General features: G+C 39.0%; 1 protein-coding gene across 1 annotated transcript in view; it reads left to right on the top strand.

Moving 5' to 3' along the window:
- The first annotated feature begins 1,451 nt into the window (after positions 1-1,451).
- The window catches only part of ARHGAP5 (Rho GTPase activating protein 5), a 124,918-nt gene continuing 105,535 nt past the window's right edge, over positions 1,452-20,834 (top strand). The window contains exon 1 of the mRNA XM_027521732.1: positions 1,452-1,570. The gene's annotated coding sequence lies outside the window, so the exon portion shown is untranslated. The remainder of the gene's footprint in view (positions 1,571-20,834) is intronic.

The raw sequence follows: 20,834 nt of genomic DNA on the forward strand, positions 1-20,834 counted from the left end.
AGTGACTTGTCAGTGATAAGCTGATTTTTACAGCATATACTTTTCCTTGACACATTCCTTTGAAGAAAATTAAAAATCCAGGACCTGATTTTAATGATCCTTTGGTCTGTGATATTACTCTCAGAAAAAATAATGTAGGGAAAAGAGAATTATATTTTCTGTATATGACCTACTGAAATAATCAGGATTGTTGCATGTTAGTTATAATGAACTATCCTTTGAAGATATAGGCTATTTGTATATAGATAACACTTCCTTAAATGCTTTGCTATTTTTGCCATTGAGAGACCCCTCATAAAGCTCAATCTAGATCTAATCTGACTTTAAAATTCCCAGATGAAAGGAGCTTGAAGGAGTTACAATTTGTAAAATCCCCACAGTTAATGGAAACATCACTCACATACACTATTGTGTTTAAATAATTATGTGACCACATTTGAAAAATGAAAAAAAAAAAAGAAATACTGTTCTTTGTGGAGATTTGCATAAGTAAAGAGTCACAAATAATAACAACAACACAAGATAGTTTGAGGATGATGAGACCTCAGTCATTTGAGGCCTTTAGGACCACATCTCCCATTGAAACTGGAATCTCTAGCCATATAGTTCCCTCTGCTTCTGCTGGTTGGCATGCAGCTGGGCCATGTTCTTCCAGTGTGCATTAGGGAAAAGAATAGGAACTGGAAAATGTATGAGAGTAAATGTAGTGCTATTCACCATAGACCATGTGGTTTTTAAAAAATATATATATCATTTTGCTTAACAGGACTAAGGCAGAGATCACAGAGCTGACACAGTAAAGGTGAGTTAGAATGTGTTAGAGGCTGCTCCAGGAGAATGTCCAGCACTCTTATGACTTGCCACTAACCATAAGCCAAACCTCAAAACCTCGTTCTCTGCTTTTCTATGAGAAAATATGATCCACCGTGTCCAACCTTTTTAGAATAACCAAGGTTTCACAAAATGTGAACTATTATTATATAATATTTAACTAGATGGTCAAGGGAAGTGCATCCGCTATTCTAAACAGGTCGTGGCGGAAAACTAATTACAGATGACTGCAGAGAGAAAAGGGCAGTGTGTAGATAGTGAGATGGAAAAACACATTACAAAGCAAAGGCCGTCTCACTTGATCTTTGAAATTATTGATTCAGGATTCCTGAGTCTTGGTTAAGAGGAAGTAAATGTTAAAGCTGTAATTCTCATCTTACACAGAGGAGTGTAAGAACTCTCTACAAGAACTCTTTGGATGCTCATGCAAAAGCAGAAAGAAGAGGACAACCCTTGCAAAGGAAATGTTTGCCTGTTTTACTAGAATAAAATCAGAATTAGAACCGTTTTCCAGAATGGCTGAGATAGCAAAGTTCTCTGTTTAAAAGGGGATTTAGTCCAAATAGTCCCCCTGTGCTTTGATCTTTTCTACATCATTGTTCCCAGGCTTAGACCTCCTGTGGGTCAGAAACCTACCTGTGGCCTGACACAGCCTACATTTTTATGAGGATGACACAAACAAAACACTACCTACTTGAGAAGTCCAAAAGAGGTGACTAAAAGGAAATACGCATGATAGGTATGGATGGCTAATTTTTTTCCCTTCAATAATTCATCAGACACATACTGAGCAATTTCTATGTCTCTACCAGGTCTTGGAAACACCAGAGTAAATGACATCTTGTTTGTGGAGAGCTTTCTGTTTTTCCTTTTGTGTAATAAAAAGGATAGATAAGTCATAGGAAGCCACGCTGTGGTAGCTAACAGGGGAGATACATGGTCTGGGAGCACAGAGAAGAGGTGTTTAAGAAAATCTTGGAAATCAGTGAAACCTTCTACAAGTTGCCAAACAATAACCATGAAAAGGAGATTTGGAACACTGAGTTTCCTTATGCATGATCTTTCCTTTATTCATGATCTCCTCTTGGTATCCAAGCACATAGAAGCTATCATTTTTTTTTATTTTATTGTGATTGATTTACAGTGTTGTGTTTAGTTTCTACTGTACAGCACAGTGACTCCATTATACGTACATATATTCTTTTCCATGATGGTTCATCACAGAATACTGAATACCGTTGTCTGTCTGTACTGTCGTACCTTGTCTATCCATCCTATGGATACTAGTTTATATCTGCTAATCCCAACCTCCCAATCCTGCCCTTCTCTTCCCTGCCCCTGACAACCATGAGTCTGTTCTCTATATTTGTGAGCCTGTTTTTGTTTCATATTTTCACTTACATCGTATTCTAGATTCCACGTATAAGTGATGTGATATGGTATTTGTCTTTTTTCTCTCTGACTTCCTTCACTTAGTATGATAAGTTCTAGGTCCATCCGTGTTGCTGCAAATGGCATTATTTCTTTCTTACGAAATAATGGCATTTTTCATTATTTCATATGGTTGTATATATGTACCACATCTTCTTTATTCATTCATCTATCAAGGGACATTTAGGTTGATTTCATGTCTTGGCTGTTGTAAATAGCGCTGCTTTGAACATAGGGGTGCATTTATCTTTTCAAAGTATAGTTTTGTCTGGGTATATGCCGGGAAGTGGTTTGCTAGATAATATGGTAACTCTATTTCTAGTTTTTTGATGAACTTCCATACTGTTTTCCATAGTGACTGCACCAATTTACATTCCCACCAAGAGTGTAAGAGGGTTCACTTTTCTCCACAGCCTCTCCAGCATTTATTATTTGTAGGCCTTTTAATCATGGCCATTCTGACTGATGTGAGGTAGTATCTCATTGTTTTGATTTGCATTTTTCTATTAGTGATCATGAGCATGTTTTCATGTGCCTCTTGACCATCTGTATGACGTCTTTAGAGAAATATCTGTTTAGGTTTTCTGCCATTTTTTGATTGGGTTGCTTGTTTTTTAATTATTGAATTGTAGGAGCTGTTTGTATATTTTGGAAAATAAGCCCTTGTCGGTTGCATCATTTGCAAATGTTTACTCCCAGTTCATAGGTTGTCTTTCCATTTTGTTTATAGTTTCCTTTGCTGTGAAAAAGCTTATAAGTTTGATTTGGTCCCATTTATTTTTGCTTTTATTTTATTGCCTTGGGAGATGAAACCCCTTTCAGAAGTCTACTCTATTTGTTTTCCCTGCATACTGTCACCCTATGCTGTGGTGAGTGGAAGAGCTCTGCCTCTGAGGACCTATTCACAGTCTGCTAATAGAATGAATGTTTGTGTCCCCTCAGAATTTATATGTTGAAGCTGTAGCCCATATTGTGATGGTCCTGGGAGGTGGAATCTTCGGAAGGTGATTAAGATTAGATGAGGTCCTAAGGATGGAGCCTTCATGAATGAGATTAACATGCTTAGAAGAATCACAGGAGAGATTGCTTTGTCTGCTCTCTGCCATGCAGGATACCATGAGAAAGCAGCTGTCTGCAACAAGGGAGAGAGACCTCACAAGAAAGCATGCCTACACCCTGATCCTAGACTTGCAGTTTCCAGAGCAGTGAGAAGTACATTTCTGTTGTGTATAAGCCCCCGCCACTCTATGTTATTTTGTTATAGCAGTCTGAGCTGACTATGACATGGCCCCTTGCTTACCTTCACTTAGTCTTACGGGTCACATTGGTCTCATGCTGTCTGAATCCTTTACCAGACTTGGTACAAAGGCAGTGCTGGGCACAGGTCCAGTTAAAGAGCTTGGCCTTCATCACTGTCTTTTAACCAAAGCACAATGTCAGCTTTGTCTCTTTTATTATGCTGATACCTGCACTAATCAAATTTAACATTTCTGTCCTTCTATTCATTTTCTATAGCTATCATTCCTTTAATATTTTATTACCTACTTTTTTAGAGGAAATGGTTTTTTGTCCAATGTGGCGAGGGTATGGTAGAGAAGAAGATGATTGCAAAGGATTTATCTAAATAGGGATTCACATAAAATCAGTTACTATCAGTTCAATAAAAAATTGTGTCTATTATGGGCCAAGTGTAGGCAACTTAAATTTGGGGTATGTAACTCGGTGTACCGGAGAAGGCAATGGCAACCCACTCCAGTACTCTTTCCTGGAAAATCCCATGGACAGAGAAGCCTGGTAGGCTGCAGTCCGTGGGGTCGCTAAGAGTCAGACATGACTTCACTTTCACTTTTCACTTTCATGCATTGGAGAAGGAAATGGCAACCCACTTCAGTGTTCTTGCCTGGAGAATCCCAGGGACGGGGGAGCCTGGTGGGCTGCCGTCTATGGGGTCGCACAGAGTCGAACACAACTGAAGCGACTTAGCAGCAGCAGCAGCAACTTGATCTACATGCAAATAAATGGGTAGATGGATGGATGAATAGATGGATGGAGGTGGCTGGAAGAATAGTCAAACAGATAAGGCAGGTGTCTCTGCCCTCCGTAACGTCACCAAAAGGAAAACAGTTCACATTCCTAGTGGGTTATATGCCATAACTACAGTTGCCATGTTGTCTAAACCAAGACTGCCAAGTACTGGCATCCTTGTGTAGATAAGCTGACAGAATATTTGAAACTGAGATTGCCGAAGAGCTAGGACTTAAGTTCACTCTACCTGTAACACAAGACAAAAATAAAACATTAAAAGAAAAAATTAGTTCTGAACAGGAAAAGAGGGATGTTTACACGAAGGAGTTGATACGTGGGTTGGTTGTTGAGGGGCAAGCAGGCTCATGCCATTAGGCAACCAGGAAGGGCAGAGCATCGAGGTGGAGAACATACTGTGTCAACAGCACAGGGCTGGGTTAGCTGCTACCCAGCAGGCCAGGAGGATTGGGGTTCTACCCTGAGGTGCTGGGAGATGCTTGGGAGACGAACTAGGGTTGCTGGTGAAGAAGTTTTTTGCTCCATAAGAAATGAGGAGACAGAGATGAAGTGACACTTTAAACCTGAAACGAGGAGGACCAGGGAGACTGACAACCCAGCTTGAGCTCCAGAAGGGCACAAACCATGTCTCCTAGTTCAACAGAATTCCACCAGTAAACATTAGAGCTTAAAGGAAGATTAGAAGAGCTCTACTTCCTAGTCTCCCAGTCCTCATCTCCAAATGGGAAAACCCAATGACTTGAATGACTCACTGCCTGCTCAAATGACTCAGTTATTACTTGATGATAAAATCAAATTTATGCTTTGCCACTTACTATCTCTGACTTCGGGCAAATTACTTAACTTTCCTCACCCATAAATTCATGGTTGGTGTGATGATTCAGTGATAATATATGTAAAGTGCTTCGTAACATGCCTGATATGTAGGAAGAACATAAATTAACATAAATTAAACTAAACATAAATTTATGTTAAATTAACATAAATTTTATGAACAACAAAAATAGTAACTGTAATGTTATTGAAGTTCCTTGATTTTGTCCAATGCTCTTTTATATATATCAGTAAGGCCCAATTCTGGCTGATCCTCTTAATCACCTGGGATGTTTTAGACAGTTACAAATTTCCTGGCCTACCCCAAGCCTACTGAATATGAATCTTGAGATGGTTGGGGAACCTGAGCTTTCAAAAATTTCTGCCAGTACGAACTAGGATTAGAAACAACTGTCCATATTTACTGCTGTTCAAACTTTATTTTTTTAGTCTTTGGTTAAGAAATAGGAATTAGGTATAGGATCAGGCGGTTGGGAAAGGGCTATTGCACATAATACTCCAGTACTCTTGCCTGGAAAATCCCATGGACGGAGGAGCCTGGAGGGCTGCAGTCCATGGGATCGCTAAGAGTCGGACACGACTGAGCGACTTCACTTTCGCTTTTTACTTTCATGCATTGGAGAAGGAAATGGCAACCCACTCCAGTGTTCTTGCCTGGAGAATCCCAGGGACGGGGGAGCCTGGTGGGCTGCCGTCTATGGGGTCGCACAGAGTTGGACATGACTGAAGCGACTTAGCAGCAGCAGCAGCAGCAGCAACTGTGTCCCCAGCAGGTTAAAAACACACATCTGTGCTCCCAAGAAAGGCGGGATTGGACCACAAGATTGGAAATGGGATATTTCTCACTGGTGGAAATGATTAATTATGACCAGTTTTGCACATACATTTGCATGCCTCCTAATATCACATATGCAAACACAACTTTAATAACATGACTTGTTTGCCAATGTTGAATGCTAACTGTAAATAATTTCTATTTTTTGTAGTGTTTAGGAAACTTCAATATGGTACTTGCTGGCAGACAGTTGCTGTCTCCTGGATTTAGCAACATATTAAGTAATCACTACAGAAACATTTTTTCACTTACTGCTAACGAAGTCTAGACAACAATTTGTGGTTGTCTATGGAAACAGAAGATAGGTAAAGCAGAAATAATTTAAATTTAAGAAAACAAATTTAAATATGGCCTATAGTTTCCTTTTTTTTCTTACTAAGATTTTACTAATACAGAAAAAAATCGGTGATTAGAAGTTTCACCCCTTCTTTTAGGATCCTAGTTAGCCTCTCTGATGTCATCGACAACCAACATAAGGTGGGCAATAGAATAAAGGAGAGAAAATAAGCAGGCACCCTGATAAGCCAGTAGCTGGAAATATTAATCCCTGAACAACTACCTGTTAATGTCCTCCTCTCCCTGCCTTTCCTCCACTCCACCTCACCCCTACCATCCCCCAACACCCAGTCCATTGTTCTTAGTCTATATAGGAATCAAAGAAACTTCTGTTTGACCTGCAGATTCCTGGGACTCCACTTTCAGAGTTTTTGATACAGTATGTCTAGGGGGTGGGAAATCTGCAATAAGAACAGTACCCTCCCTCCCTAACTAACCAACCCTGTGGTTTTGATGTAGATGGTCATCAGGACATACTTTGATAAACACTGCCTTGGGTAATGTAGAGACTTCAGATTCAGTGGTTCCTGGTCCAGTTGCATCAACATCACCTGAGTTCATCAGACATGCAGAATGTCTGGATCCAATCCAGGTCTGCTCAAACAGAATCTGCATTTTAACAAGATCCCGGGCGTGATTCCTAGGCACATTCAGGTTTAAAAAGCTTTGGTATTTCACAGACCAAAGAGAAGAAGTACCTTCTCCCCTTTTTGCATGTATGAACCTATTTGGTTTTTTTGTTCTGTTTTTCTGACAGTCTTCCTCTCCTCAGTTACCTGGGATTGCTGAATTCCTAAGGTGGGTCCCCAGACCTCCTGAGTCAGAAACTCTGTGTCTTGGATTCTTTTGCTCTGCCTTTCTCCCTGTCTCTCTGTCTCTTCCTCTGTCTGTATCTCTTCATCACATTCTATGTCCTTCTGTCTCTGACCCTCCCCACCTTCCCATCTCAATCCCTTTAATGAAAAAAATTGAGCACACCTCCCAGGGGATTGTGGGAGGTGGAGGGGACTTCAATATGGGCAACAGTAAAGAGACTGCCAATAGGTTTTTGTTGGTACTGTTGATTACTTTTCTGACGTTGGAGAGCTGCATTTTATCCTGCTATCTCTGCTCCCTTTTTTTTTTTTAATTTGCAAGTGTTTGCTATAGATTATTATCATGCTATTTCTCCATGAGACGTGAATAGTAGTTTATCAAAATGTCAGCATAAAGACCAAAAGTCAAGCAAATTTGCTGCAATAAGGAGAGGCTGTAAATTTGCTGTCAGTTAAGAAATCCTCTCAATTCAAAGTGCAAATCTAACCAAAAGCAGTTTTTAATAATTGAGACTGAATGAGTATGAGGTTAACCCAGTGTACATGCACTTTGATCTTGTGCCTTGTTGAATTTCTCAATTTTAATAATAGGGGCTATTATTTATGCTGTAATTCTAGGAGCTATGCTATCAGAGAATGCCTAAAATATAAATCAGGTTCATTTTGCTAATTTCATTTGTTGAAACTCATATCTACACCTCTTTTATTCTTTTTGAATGTTAATAATGATATATCCAGGAATAACTTTCTTCTTCAAATCTTAATTACAGTTTGGGTGAAATACTGAACCATTTTAACATTGCAAATATTTGGCAAATAAGCCTGATAAGAGAAATTTTTATAAAGGTTTTCATTGTGTCTTGGATAAAAGCACAAAGAAATGAAACATGTGGAGAAAGACCTTTACCTCCTTGGAATTTTAAGTCTTTCTGCAATAAACACAACAGTGGAGTCATAGAAGACCAAAAAAAAAAAAAGACTTCCTCAAATCTAATTATCAAAAAGCAATTCATCTTGCTTGAGTATTTCAATCAACACATCCCTGAAGCCACTTTCTCAATTTGCCCTCCTGTCTGATGTATGGAATTGTGTGTGTGTGTGTGTGTGTGTGTGTGTTATCATTTGGAGAAACCTCTTAGCATATGGTGGAAAAAAGGCTGTTTTGTTACTTTTATGTTTTATTTCTTAATGGCCTACTTTGCAGCAGCTTTAGTGGAATGGTTTAAGCTCAATCTGACTTTTTTGAGTCTTTTACTCTGTGACAGTGACTCAGCTGGGTTAGAGCCAAGATGTTTACCTGATTGAGGCTGGGGGTTGGGGTGGGGGGGGGGGGGCGCTGTGCCTCGGCCTCAGCTTTTCCCACTTTTGCAGAGAGCTTACAAATTGTAGGCACTCAGAATAAATGGCATCATTAGTGGGCGTAAAATACCCTAAGGGCATGGGAATGATTTAGAATTCTAGGATTCGGTAAAGACAGTGCATGCTAGGGGCTCAGGTGTCTGAGAGAAATGGATCCAGTAGTAGTGCTGAAATGTGACCTTGGTTATATCAGTTGACCTTAATTCTTTACTTTTAAGGTGAATGTGGACATTTTCTCTTTATTGAAATGCTGCTGGCTATCAGGGCAGTATTTGTCAAGCACAAGGAAATCTTTTTGCTTTAAGACAATTCTTTTAGGTAATGTTTTGCACAAGATTACTTAACATGGGCAGCTTCAATCTAAGATTCTGTGAAAATTGCATATGTCACAGAGGACATCAGCTCATAACTAGAGAGGTCATTGGCAAAATAAGCTATTTCATTTCCCTGAATAGGGAGAGATGAGCTGGGCTCTTTGGAAATTTGGTGTTTTGAAATGAAAATTGAAATTGTATAAATAACTTAATCAACCAGTATTTTGTAGCCAAGGTCAAACAATCATGCCTACATTAGTATTCCCATCAAATGTGAATGCCCTTGGCAAATCAATAAAACATAAGTGCTCAACTGAATTCGTCCTGTGTAATCACTGTGTTAAGTACTGCTGGGTTTCCAGAACCTTAGCTATAGTCCTTGCCCTCCAGAGGTCTACATTCCAGACCTGTGCTATTTAACAGAACTTTCTATGATGATAGAAATACACTTTACCTTATTGGATGGCCATTTTAATCAAAGACAAAATTAGTGTTCATAAAATCATTAGTGACCACCCATAAGGAGCTTAATAAAGAAATGTTGTCTTGGACCAAGGGTAATTTGAGCTAAGCCTTGTTAGCTAGGATAAGACAAGTGGAAAAGAGAAGAGTAGATGTTCTGGACAAAAAAGGTAGTAGACAGGAAGAGCTTGGTGCTATTGCTGAATAGTTAGGTGATCACCTTGATGGGAGCTGAAGGAAGGTTCCTGCTAGAGCTGAAGAGGAAAGAAGACTGGCAGGGGTGGGAAGGAGGGCCCAGAGAGAACTCCTATTATATACTAAGCGCCTCACATGTATAATATAATTTAATCCTCACAACCAACTGAATAGTTGCTGCTATTATCTTTATGTATGCTCAGGGAAAAGATTCAGGGGAGTTAAATAATTTCCCCGGAGATCACCCACTAGAGTAGTGAGCCAAGGTTTAGAACCCAGGCAGCTTTCCTCCAGATTCCATACTTTTTAAAAAAATAATCATTTTATTTATTTTTGACCGTGTGCGGACTTTTTTCTAGTTGTGCTGAGTGGGGTTGCTGCTCTCTAGTTGCGATGCACAGGCTTCTCATTGCGGTGGCTTCTTTTCTTGCAGAGCAAGGCTCTAAGGCACGCAGGCTTCCGTAGTTGCAGCACATGGCTTTCATAGTTGCGGCTCCCAGGCTCTAGAGCGCAGGCTCAATAGTCGTGGGCTTAGTTGCTCTGCATCATGTAGGATCTTCCCAGATCATGGAAAACCCATGTATCTAGCATTGGCAGGCCAACTCTTCAACACTGAACCACCAAGGAGACCCCAGATGCCATACTTTTTAATCACCTCACTCCACTGCAGTGGTTGAGAATTTGAGCTCTGGGATCATCACACTTCCATCTCTATTAGCTTGTGACAATAGGCATCCGTAAATTGAGGACAGAAAAAGCACATTATTTGAGGTTATTGTACTAGGATTACCTAAGATATTTCATGTAGAGCACCTAGTAGTTCCTGGCACATAATAAGGGCTCAATAAATCTTTGTCTAATCTCATGTTAGAAATAGAGGCAGCAAAGAAATTAGGGCTAGCTTGAGTAGGCATTAGGCAATCATTACATCTTCTTAAACTGAGTTTTGATGTATTAAAACTATTATAAAGGACAGAATGGAAGAAAGAAGGGAATACTGGGATGAAGAAGACCTCCAAGAGGCAGGCAACCTCACATTCAACAGATGAAAGAAATGTAATTTTATTTTCCCCTGGAAATAAAAGTAATATATCTTGACTGGAGATAATTTAAAAATGTTAGAGGATAAGAAAGAAATTAAAATCACACTTAATACATCAAAGAGATGATTGCCATCAGTATTTTGGCATATATCCTTCCAGGTTTTATGTGTGTATGTATTAATGCATTTTTAAAGTTTACCATATTCACCTCCAGTAAAATTCACATTTTTTGTGTACTGTGGAGTTTTGATAAGTGCACACTGTCCTGTTAGCACCAGCACAATCGAGTTACAAAACAGTTCTATCAACCTCAAAAAAATTCCTTTCATTGCCCTTATAGTCAGCCTCTCCTCTTACTCTCATCCCCAGCCCCGGGTGACCACTGATCTGTTTTCTCTTTCTCTAATTTTGCCTTCTCTGGAATGTCATATAAGCAGACTTGTGCAAGATGTAATCTTTTGAGTCTGGCTTTTTTCTCTTAGCATAAGGCATTTCAGATTCATCCATGTTGTTACGTGTATGAACAGTTCATTTTTTTTTTATGACTAAGATTTCACTGTATAGATAGATGTACCACAACTTGTTTCCATTCACTCTAAGTACATTTTGAGTTGTCTCCAGTTTTTGGCGATTTGAATAAAGCCACTGGGAAATAATTTTCATTTCTCTTTGGTGAATATCTAGGAATGGAATTGCTAGATTATTTGTTAGGTAAAGGTTTAACTTTATAAGAAAATACTGAACAATTTTCCGGGCTGACTATATAACATTTGCATTTCCAATAGCAACTATAAGGGTTCCATCACTCCACATCCTAACAAGCACTTAGTATAATTATTTTTTAATGTCACTGTAACAGGTATATGGAGAAGGCAATGGCACCCCACTCCAGTACTCTTGCCTGGAAAACCCCATGGATGGAGGAGCCTGGTAGGCTGCAGTCCATGAGGTTGCTGGCAGTCAGACACGACTGAGCGACTTCACTTTCACTTTTCACTTTCATGCATTGGAGAAGGAAATGGCAACCCACTCCAGTGTTCTTGCCTGGAGAATCCCAGGGACGGGGGAGCTTGGTGGGCTGCCGTCTGTGGGGTCGCACAGAGTCGGACACGACTGAAGAGACTTAGCAACAGGTATATGGTAGTGTATAATGGTGGTTTTAATTCACATTTAGCTAATAACTAATGTTGTTTAGATGTGTTTTTTTTAATCTTCAAATAGAGAAAATTTATTTCTTTTCTGAACAATGTGCCTGTTCCTCTTGCCTTATTGCACTGGCCAGCATCTTCAGTGTGATGTTTAGTAGCCCTGATGAGAGCAGACAGCCTTACTTTGCTCCTGTTCTAAGTATGATGTTAGCTGTAGGTTTTTTGTAGATGCCTTGAATTAGGCTGCACAACTTCCCTTCACTTCCTAACTTGTGAAGAGTATCATGAGTAAATATAGAATTCTTTCAAATGCTTTTGTGTGAATATTGAGATGGTCATGTGATTTTTCTTCTTTAGTCTATTGATATGATGAATTACATTGATTGATTTTTTTAGTGTTGAACCAGCCTTGCATTCCCACTTAGTCATGATATATTAATCTTTCTATATGCTGTTGTATTTTATTTGCTGGTATATGTGTTTGTGTATATGTGAGTTGAGAAGGTCACCTGGAGAAGGGAATAGCTACCCAGTCTAGTATTCTTGTCTGGAGAATTCCATGGACAGAGGAGCCTAGCGGGCTTTAGCCATGGGGTTGCAAAGAGTCAGACAGGACTGAGTGACTTTAACACACACACACACATTTATTTAAAACAACACCAGGATTATACTGTATAGACTGGCTTGTAATCTCTTTTTGAAAACATATTTTCTTTAATCTACAAGAAATACATGTTTGCAAAAATACATTCTTTCTGGTTACTCTGGCAGGTTAATTTATCTTTCCTACATTTTCTCTTGGTAGAGGAGTTATGTGTGTTTTAAGTTTACTAAAATAAAAACTGGGCTGAGGAATTTCCAACCCACACAAATTAACTCTTCTAATTAGCTGATAAACTTTGAGAAGAACTATCTGCATCTTTGATGAAATATGAAGGGAAAACTGCTCTAAGTTTTCAAAGCCATTATAAATGCTGAGAGCAAAGGAATGATTGTTGATTCCTGAAACCCAGGTACTCCTCAGGAACCTGGAAAGTTGAAAATCTCTATCTTATGATAGTAACCTTAAACAACTTTAGCATACAACAGAGATCTCTGATGTTTGTAAAGAAAGTTCTCTTCCATTAAAAAATACTTGTGTAGATGGCTATAGATGCAGATTTACATTCTGCTGCTGCTGCTAAGTTGCTTCAGTCGTGTCCGACTTTGTACGACCCCATAGACGGCAGCCCACCAGGCTCCCTCGTCCCTGGGATTCTCCAGGCAAGAACACTGGAGTGGGTTGCCATTTCCTTCTCCAATGCGTAAAAGTGAAAAGTGAAAGGGAAGTTGCTCGGTCATGTCCGATTCTTAGTGACCCTATGGACTGCAGCCCACCAGGCTCCTCCGTCCATGGGATTTTCCAGGCAAGAGTACTGGAGTGGGGTGCCATTGCCTTCTCCGGCAGATTTACATATACATATGCAAATACATAAAACACTGAAAGGAGAGCATCAACAACCTTTTGATAAATTATATTCTGAAGCATTTTTTTATTTTGAGATTTTCTTCCCCCTGGATAAGCAAGTTTTTTCATTAAAAAAAAACAAAACAAAAAAAACACAGAAATGTGAATGTTTTCAACTAGAAACATACATCCAAGACTGATACTTACTAAGTACCCACTTTAGGCTTATTTTTAGAATTCCAAGAATCTGCTTTTTTTTCCCAAGTTTTATTTTAGAAAAAGCAATCTAGTTACTCTTCAGATGCTCATAAAGAAAATGGAATTGCTGTATTTTATATGTGAGTCAGAGCTCAAGATAATGGTGAATCTTGCCGAAGGCCTCAGGGATACTAAGCATGAAGTTTGGGAGGAGTTAGGTTTTCATTGGTGTCCTTCTTTCCCAGGCTGGAGTTCAAATGAGTCTGAGTCTCTCAAAATGTTTGCACGAGAGGATGAACTTCAATGTTTGCATCATTTCCCCTGTTTTACACTCTCCTCGCATAGACCACAGCTGAGAGTTTTAGAGAAAAGGCGCTTTCGGCAAGTGCAAAGTGGTATTGTCATGTTGCTACTGGAGCTGTCTGTGAGAGCCAAGAAAATAGGACAGAATAAAAAGGAAGTAAAATAAGTCATAGTGAAACCCTCTCTCTCAGAGGAAGGAGAGCAAACATTGAAATATTGCTTTTTCCTGGCTGCTTATTAAAGGGGAAATTTGCCTACTGTGCTGGAAGAGTCTTTTATCCATCATTCAGTTGATGTGAAGCTTCCAACTTGAGGTTTGTTTTTGTATGCACAACGCATTCTATTTTTAAGGTGAACTCCACTGACAGTGAGTATTGAACAGATTCAGCATTTCTCTGATTATAAAAGATGTTGATTTGTTTTCATCCTTCAATAATTTAAACTAGTCCAATTGTCTGAAACAGATCAATTTAAACTGTTGCAAAGTCCCTTCAAATTTCTGAAGTATATGAAGTCATTATTTATAGGAGAATGGAAGTCTTATTTTTAATATGGATCCGTTTCTTTGAAATAAATGTTATTTGGTTATCTTGTAGAACTCACATAATTTTGTTATTTTCAGAAATGTTTAGGTACAGGGTATTATAAATCAATTAGCTAATATAAAAACCTGGAGTTTATAGATACAGAATTGTAGTGCCACATTATGCAATTAAATATCCCACATTCTGTTTTCATAAGTCCAAGGTCATTGGTCTAAATTACAATTATATAATGTCTGTTATGATTGTTGGTGATTGGTATAATTCGACTAATTATTGTCTAAACAATGAAAGTTGGCTGGGACTCAAAGTGCAACAAATGCTTTTTTATATGAGAAGAGTAAAGAAACTGAATGCTTTTTCCTTGTGTCATTTATTACGTTAGGCTGCAATTAATCATAATACTGTGCTGAGGGTGTGTAGAAAGCTGTCCTTATTTTCCAGGATCATCTTTCTTGAATGGGATGGAAGGTAACCCTCAGAGAAAAATAAATGATCATGTTTAGAGAAACATCACATTGACTGGCTAATTGGAAGGACAGTGGAAAAATCCCACAGGAAATGGTCTGAAGCTTGTGACTTTTACAGTCAATGCTCTTCTTAGACAGAGCAAACATTCCATTTAATGGCATAAAAATCTGTTTAAATTGAAAGTACCATCTGCCCAGCCTTCTTATCTGACCACGGGTTCAAAAATAACCAATGCCAGATAAAGAAATAAAATGTTTAAATAATAAAATGTCATGAAATACGGAATGAATTTGGATATAAAATAGTAAGAGTGTGATTACAAATTAGGAGACTGCCTTTTGAAAACGCACTAGTACTTCAGGGAAACAATATATTTTAAATTTACTAAAACACCTTCTTATCCTTTCCAACCTTTTCTAGTTATTTCTTTGTCTGTTTTGACCAGAAACTTTGAATGAATTGATGAAGAGAATTTGGTCATTGTCACTTCATAAAGGCATGGAGATTTCTTTGAGTACAGATAACACAGAAACCACCGCCCATGCCCCCCCTGCCCCCGCTGCCCCACCAAGTAAGAATAGAAGAGGTAGGGAAGAAAATAGTATACACTATTTAGCTGTGCACACAAACGTGTTAGGAACTGCACAGGCTTCTTGGAATTTCTTAGCTTCTCTCCTGGAGCTGAGGAGCCCCCTGGTCCCTAGAGGTGAGGTCCCTAGAGTTTTTATAAACTCTATAAAAGTCCATTGCTCACAAGGTTCTGGGGGGACATCCCAGGGGCCCAGAGTTGGCAACAAGTTTCTTCCATGAACCTCAAAGCAATGAGATTTTCTCAGTCAATTCCATTTGTCTTACGGTCACTTCCCTCAAATTCTACATAGTTACCCCTTTTTCCCCATCCTTTTGCAAAGAACTTTTTAACTTGGAATATGTTTACAGAGGCTGTATCCCTAAACATTGTATCCTTGGTGTCAGAAAATTCCTATTGAAAAAAATGCTAGATTAGATAGCTTCCATGCTAATCTGACATTCCAAAATTAATGGTATGGTTCTGAAGTACTGAATGATATAAATTGCCTTACATACCGCACAATGTAGCATAAATAAAAACACAAGTTCCTTATTTAACTCTCATTTGAACATTTTATGCTGCTCACCTTAAGGATTGTCTCCTTTCCTTGGCAACTAACAACAGGTAAGCAGAGACAGGCTGACCGTTGTGGAGTTGGACTTCCTGGAAGCAAACGAGGCCTTCTGGAAGGCCATATAGCACATCTTTTAAACATGTCAGATATGCAACCCAGTTGCCTGGGTTAAATTCGCATTCTTCCATTACCAGCTCTGAATCCTTAAGCCAGTTGCTTAACTTCCATAGATCTCCATTTCCTCATTTGTAAAATGGAATATATAATTATATGTACCTCAGAGGATCACTGTGAGAATTAACCAAAATCATTCATATCAAACACTTGATAAATTTTAGCTGCCATTATTATTAATTCATTTCATCTACCTTGATATTCCTCCATCTGGCATTTCAGACACAAGGATTATTCAGAATTACTATTGAGAATGATTTAGCCTACCCAAATTCTGAATGCCTAAACAACAATTCTAGAAAAAGTTATGTATCCTTTAGATATAATACAGACACATTACAACAAAGTCCTGCTCTCTGGGTTTCCCCTCAGCACTGATAGAGCATCCTTAGACCACAATTATACCCAAAGTTTTTTAAGTGGACACAAAACCTCTAAAAAATTAGGTAAATGCACAATTTGCCGGCCAAGTAGCATCCCAATGATTTTGAACATCATGATAACAGAAGTTTCTGATCCACTGGGACATACTCTTCTTATTTTTCTAAGTAGAGAGAGCTGTAGCTAAGTAGAGAGAGGGCTGTAGTTCCACCAGCCCCTTTTTGGCTCATAGAACTATTTCTTCAGTTTTGAAGATGCAGTACAATGTGAAGGGAGAAGATGCTTGAGCACCTATATAGCCTGCTGCCCACGTGGTCTTTGATGGTTTGTCAGGGGTTTGGTTCTGGAGTTCATATTTTGGGTTATTGGTAGATTAGAGGTTATTGGCTAGAATTTTTTCTAAGCCATAAAAAATAGTTACTTTGGTTTTTTAGGGCATAGCATTCATGAATGTTATTAAAGATTAGTATGGAGTATAAAAATTTGTTTTTCTTAGAATTCTTGACCTAAAAAAAGTAACCTTTTCATTTTAACTTGTGAGCTTACCTTGCAGTACAAATAAATAGACTGTAGCAATATTACATTGCTTAGCTGCAGCAGCAAACATTTTATCTTTCTTGGATACTGCAAAATCATAAACTGAAGAAGTCGAAGTCAATTTATGAACTCTCTAAGATCTGGCTTAGGAAATAGTTAGAAAATAGATTGAAAACATATATTTATCCTTATGATACATGCAAAATAATCTTAGTACACTTCCCTAAGTGCCTCTACTATGCTACACTGGCTATGTAAGATTATGAATGCATTGAGTTTACTTAATATGATGCTTTTGGGAATGTGTATAATTGAAAGCTTCAGAGATAAAACTAGCATCAATTGAGTTGAAAAGTTCCTTTTTTAAATAAGAGCTGTTAAATTATACTGCAAAATTCTGGAGAAAATATTGCACACTATCTAAATGTGAAATTAATGTCTCCCTCAACATTGCTGTAAGTAGTGCGTTTCAACTTAGTTCATAATTGAGTGAATTGTTTCTTTTGTTTTTGACGATTCAGATTTCCCACGTAATAATACATGGTATCGTTTCTTCATTTCTCTCTGTAACCAAAGTTGCTGCTAGACTAAGCTGTTTGAACAAGAAAATTAGTGCCTTCAGTTCAGTTCAGTTAGTCGCTCAGTCGTGTCCCACTCTTTGCGACCCCATGAATCACAGCACGCCAGGCCTCCCTGTCCATCACCAACTCCCGGAGTTCACTGAGACTCACGTCCATCGAGTCAGTGATGCCATCCAGCCATCTCATCTTCTGCCATCCCCTTCTCCTCTTGCCCCCAATCCCTCCCAGCATCAGAGTCTTTTCCAATGAGTCAACTCTTCGCATGAGGTGGCCAAAGTATTGGAGTTTCAGCTTTAGCATCATTCCTTCCAAAGAAATCCCAGGGCTGATCGCCTTCAGAATGGGCTGGTTGGATCTCCTTGCAGTCCAAGGGACTCTCAAGAGTCTTCTCCAACACCACAGTTCAAAAGCATCAATTCTTCGGCACTCAGCCTTCTTCACAGTCCAACTCTCACATCCATATATGACCACTGGAAAAACCATAGCCTTGACTAGACGAACCTTTGTTGGCAAAGTAACGTCTCTGCTTTTGAATATGCTATCTAGTTTGGTCATAACTTTCCTTCCAAGGAGCAAGCGTCTTTTAATTTCATGGCTGCAGTCACCATCTGCAGTGATTTTGGAGCCCAGAAAAATAAAGTCTGACACTGTTTCCACTGTTTCCCCATCTATTTCCCATGAAGTGATGGGACCGGATGCCATGATCCTCATTTTCTGAATGTTGAGCTTTAAGCCAACTTTTTCACTCTCCACTTTCACTTTAATCAAGAGGCTTTTGAGTTCCTCTTCACTTTCTGCCATAAGGGTGGTGTCATCTGCATATCTGAGGTTATCAATATTTCTCCCGGCAATCTTAAGGTGTTAATCAGTCACAGAGCTGAGAGGAATATTTCAAGGTAAATAAACACAATTTTCTGAAAGCGAGCAAGTTTGCTTCCTGATTTTCCTCAAACCATAGGTCTCTCACCACGGTCTTCCTTATCTTTTGTAACTTGTGGCTTCACTCATATAACTTATTTCACTTCTTAGGTTTATCTCCATGGACACTAACCATCCAATAAATCATACTTTGGGCATTTAAAAACAAGATAAAAATCAGTAATTCTCAACCTGTGTTTTGAATATCCAAGGGTGTGTTAATGTAAATCAAGGGGTGTCTTTAGTTCTTTAAAAGCTAACTCAAAATTGCATTGGACTGCAAGTACTCTGCCTGGAAAATCCATGGACGGAGGAGTCTGGTAGGCTGCAGTCCATGAGGTCACTGAGAGTCGGACACGATTGAGTGACTTCACTTTCATGTTTTACTTTCATGCATTGGAGAAGGAAATAGCAACCTACTCCAGTATTCTTGCCTGGAGAATCCCAGGGACAGGGAAGCCTTGTGGGCTGCCGTCTATGGGGTCGCATGGAGTCAGACACGACTGAAGCGACTTAGCAGCAGCAGCAGCAGCAGCAAGATGCTGCTGAAAACTAGAATGAATGATTTGCAAAAACCTGCCTTTTAAGATTTGAAATACAGTTGCCCTCAAACAGCATGGGGATTTAAGGCCCCATTTTCTACTCAGTGGAAAGTCCTCTGGTAACTTTAAAGTTGACCCTCTGTGTCTATGGATCTGTATCCACAGATTCAACTGAGGGTCATTTAGTATTACAGTATTTACTATTTTAAAAAATCCACATGTAAGTGGACCAGCACAGTTCTAACTTGTATCATTCAAGAGTCTACTGTATGTATACAAAAAGTATTCTTAGGATGGCTATAACTACTTGATTGTGTGGGTGTGCTCAGGCATGTCTGACTCTTTGCAACCCTTTGGACTGTAGCCTGCCAGGATCCTCTGTCCATGGGCTTTCTCAGGCAAGAATACTGGAATGGGTTGCCATTTCTTCCTCCAGGGAATCTTCCCCAGCCAGGAATCAAACCTGCATCTCCTTCATTGCAGGCAGATCCCTTACCTGCTGAGCCATCAGGAAATTGAAGAAATCAGTTGCTAAGCAAACAACTGAATGGTTTTAAAATGTAACTTGCACTTCCTTCTGGTTTTGGATTCCCATTCCCTTTCCCCAGATCCATGATATTGAGAGGCACTGTGTTGATATTATAAAACTTATAGAGAAAACAGACTCTGCTTATCAGATTTCACCATTGAAATGTTTAGGCTCTAGAGACCATTTTCATTTTAAAAATTGGCTTTCTTTAGCCAAATAAAATCATAGATGTGTGATTTTAGAAACTCTTCATTTGTAAAGAAGCAAAGGCCCCCAGCAATTCAAAAGAATTATTTGAGTTTACCCAACCAGTTAGCAACAGAGTTCCACCAAGTATTTGGGTGCCTTCCCACCAGTATTGTATTTTTTCCCCAAAACACCAAACTATAATCTCATTGGCATGTATCCATCATACATGTTAGAAAAAAGTGAGTGACAAAGCAAGGGAATAGGAAATTGAGAATTAGAAATTTCAGGTAGGGTCAATGACATTGTGTCTTAAAGTATAATCTGATGATCACTTATATTAATTACTTGGATGTTTAAATCTAGATTCCTGGACCTGGGGTCTAGATAGTAAACCCCAGACCTACTGAATTTCAGTCTTCCAGTGATAGAACCCAGTAATACTCAATTTAAACAAGCTCTGTAAGTGATTTTTCCATACCCTAATGATATTCTACATGTTTCACTAGAATGTTATTTAAAATGTTTTAAACTATCAATATAATAGATTCCCACTTGAGAACTGTATCAAATATTGCAATAGATTCTGAGGGGTCATGGAGAGGAGACTTGGGGCGAAAGGGAAGGGCCTTGAGTTTAGGTTCCAGTCCAGGCTCTTCCACTTTGCTATGTGAGTCTGGGCAAGACACTTAACTCTCTGAGTCCCCAGTTTTTTCTTTTCTAAGATAAGAATACTGCCACCCTTGTAGAATTGCTAAGAGATAATGGATATAAAATACCTGGCAGGCACTGGGCCTAGCATAGTCGAGGCATGTAACTATTAATTACTGTCATTACCTAAGCTAGTATAACTATTATTTCCCATGCTTCTTCCTTTATCATGTAAAGTAGAAATACACTGAATTCTACATTGTTTCAGACCTAGCTACCATCCGTGGATCATTTCTGTCCTTCACTCCTCCTCCTATCGTCTGTGGCTTCCTGCCTACCTCTTGGCCATTTCACTGTCTATTAGTTACCTCCACCAGGAGGAAGGGAAAACAAGAGATTCAATTCAAAACACCTATTTTCTTCATTTGTTGTTACTTTTACCAAAAAGTTTGGTTTGAGAGAAAGAGGCTGAATCACTGGCCAAATAACATTTTTTGGTTTTTTGAGAATTGAGTTCCTCTATTTTGTAGATAATTTCTGTTCCTGCTCTTGAGATGGATAAGTAGTAGTCATCTACTTGACA

This window comes from Bos indicus x Bos taurus, chromosome 21 (assembly GCF_003369695.1).
Source record: "Bos indicus x Bos taurus breed Angus x Brahman F1 hybrid chromosome 21, Bos_hybrid_MaternalHap_v2.0, whole genome shotgun sequence".
Classification (NCBI taxonomy): Eukaryota; Metazoa; Chordata; class Mammalia; order Artiodactyla; family Bovidae; genus Bos; species Bos indicus x Bos taurus.